The sequence below is a fragment of the Dipodomys spectabilis genome, unplaced genomic scaffold (assembly GCF_019054845.1).
Source record: "Dipodomys spectabilis isolate Male_0828 unplaced genomic scaffold, ASM1905484v1 ptg000173l, whole genome shotgun sequence".
Lineage (NCBI taxonomy): Eukaryota > Metazoa > Chordata > Mammalia > Rodentia > Heteromyidae > Dipodomys > Dipodomys spectabilis.
In genome coordinates, this window is record NW_024870850.1 from 6,382,068 (window position 1) to 6,384,920 (window position 2,853).

General features: G+C 38.7%; 1 pseudogene; it reads left to right on the forward strand.

Moving 5' to 3' along the window:
- Positions 1-1,565: 1,565 nt before the first annotated feature.
- On the forward strand, positions 1,566-2,487 carry LOC122119969 (annotated as a pseudogene).
- Positions 2,488-2,853: the final 366 nt, after the last annotated feature.

Sequence of the window (2,853 nt, forward strand, 5' to 3'; positions counted from 1 at the left end):
GAAGAGCCTAACATTGAATCTTTGGGACATTCTTTTCCCCTCACCATTGGTGTTAGGGAATACCTAGAAATTTGTATGCTCTGAATCAATTTGTCTAACTGTAAGCTCTGTGAATTGAACATCCAAGACCATAGGAGAACCCATTTTCAGTCTGTCCTCTGACATCTCCATGAATGTCTCCAAAGCAAGATTTTCCTGCTTGCTGCTAGAAATTCTCCTGTGTCATCCTATACATGATCAATTCTGAGGAGTGAAGCTGAGAAGCTGAGATTTTAGACTCCAGGCATGGGGAGATCTTTTCTTCTGTACTTCATGGTCATGACCCAACAGAGAAGTAGCTCATCCCAGTAAATAGAGAGTGATACCACACTAATCATGCAGCCATGCTTTCTACAATCTTCCTGGTGATCCAAACATTTCGTTCCTGTGGGGGAAAACAGACAAATGTCTTGTATCCTTAACTAGAGAGTGGGAGAATTATAAGTACTATTTCTGCATTGTGAGGACAAAGCTAGCAGTCTTAGTAACCACCTGGAATATCAATAATGAGGAATGTAATGGTTGTGACTTTTATTCTGCTGCTGATTCCAGAAATCTAACCTTTCCTGTGTTGTGTTTTTCTATAGTCTATATTGTTATATAATGACAGCACAATGTACTTGTGGAGCCTTTGGTAGATGGTTAAGTTAAAGAAAGGAAACAAGTGAATTCATGTTTGTCTGTCTGTCTGTTGACATAGAATATCAACTTTTGGAAACTGTGTTGTGTTAAAAGCCTTGATGAAAATCTGAGCATCTGTCTCATTGCTTTCTACCTTCCAGGAAGAGAACGCTGTTTTCCTCTTTGTGGGATTACTAATTGGTCACAAATCAGAGCTGTGGAGATCATGGCTGGAAATCAATATAGGAACTGCAATAGGTCAGATAGATTGCAGAGCAGGATGGAACCTAGTAACTAAATGTCAATCACCATTGCCTACATCCCAGTATACCCTTGTTATTGTAGCATGTTCTTAAATTTCTGAAATAAGCACAGGTAGTTGCAGATATACTATCAAGTCTTGAAAATGTATACTTCACGCCTGGTGCTGGTGACTGACACCTGTAATCATAGCCACTCAAGAGACTGAGATCTGAGGATAGAAGTTCAAAGCCAGCCTGGGCAGCAAAACCCATGATTCACTTATCTCCAATTAGTAACCAATAAACTGGAATCAGAGCTTTGGTCCAAGTGAAAGAGCACCAGCCTTGAAGGATAAATCCAAGAAAGAATACAAGCCCCTGAGTTCAAGCCCCAATACCAGTATACAAAAAAGAATAATATACTTTAGCTGTAACAGTGTTGAAGAATTCTGAATCTCTGCTTAATAATCTGTGTTGGTTTGGAAGTGGTGAAAATATTTTTCACTTAAGAAACAGATCTGATTATTATTTTTATCTTGAAACATACCCACAGTGTGTTATCATTTCTGTGAAATAGGATTTATCAGTATCTCTGAGAATCAATATTAGCATCAGTTTGAATTGCTAGCTAAAGCAATTGCCCTGATTGCTCTCATTTTTGTAATGCTACCTAATTTAACACACATCTCAGAATTCCATATCCAGGGACTCTCAGAGGATCCAGACCTGCAACCCATCCTCTTTGTTCCTGTCCCTGTACCTAATCACCATGCTCGGAAATCTGTTCATCATCCTGGCCATCATCTCTGACCCCCCACCTCCATGCCCCCTTGTACTTCTTCCTCTCCGTCCTTTCATTGAATGACATCTGTTTCATCACCAAAGTTCCCAAGATTCTGGTGGACATCCAGACTCACTGCAGAGCTATCTCCTATGTGGGCTGCCTCACACAGATGTCTCTGGCTATTAGTTTTGTATGTATGGACTACATGCTTCTGACTGTGATGGCCTATGACTGGTATGTGGCCATCTGTCACCCTTTGCCTTACACAGTCATCATGAACCTCCATCTCTGTGTTGTCCTAGTTTTTGCTTCTTTCTTCATTAGTCTTTTGGATTCCCAGTTACATAATTTGATTGTCTTACATTTTATTTACTTCAAGGATACCAAAATTTCAACTTTCTTCTGCAAACCTACTCAGATTATTAACCTTGACTGTTCTGAAGCCTTTGCCAAAACCATAATCACATATTTTGTTGGTGCCATCTTTGGTTTTGTTCCCATCTTAGTAAAACTGTTCACTTACTTATTGGAAAGTTATTTCTTCTATTCTGAGAATCACATCAGGTGATAGGTGCAAAATCTTCTCCACCTATGGCTCTCTCCTGTCAGTTGTTTGCTTATTTTATGGGACAGACATTGGGAACTTCCTGCACTCATCTGTGTCTCATTCTTCTGGAGTGGGTACAGTGCCCTCAATGATGTGTGCTACGGTCACCCCCATATTGAACCTTTCAACTAATGACCCTGAGGAACAGGGACATTAAAAACACCATGAGGAAACTCTTCCATGGAAAAAATTAATGTCAGTTATTGAAATAATCAATTTGTTTGGAGGTATGTAAAAGGTTTCCAAGACAGGTGCCTAAATCTGTAAGTTCTGCCCCCTAGATATATTATTTATATAGTTGCATAACTTTAACAATTTGTCATATTATTAAAAAGAATGTTGGTTTAGAGTCTTATGGGTAGGGAAGAATGGAAGCGGTTTAAAATATATAAAGATTCAGTTTATGTTGAATAGCCACTCCTTTGTAGAGCTGTGTAATGCTAATTAAAATATAGTAAAAATAAAAATAAAAGGCTTAATCAAAAAGAAATTTCCATTTGGAAAGGTAACACTAACCAAGATCCATTGTGCTCATGAACTGACACAGTGAATTGAAACTT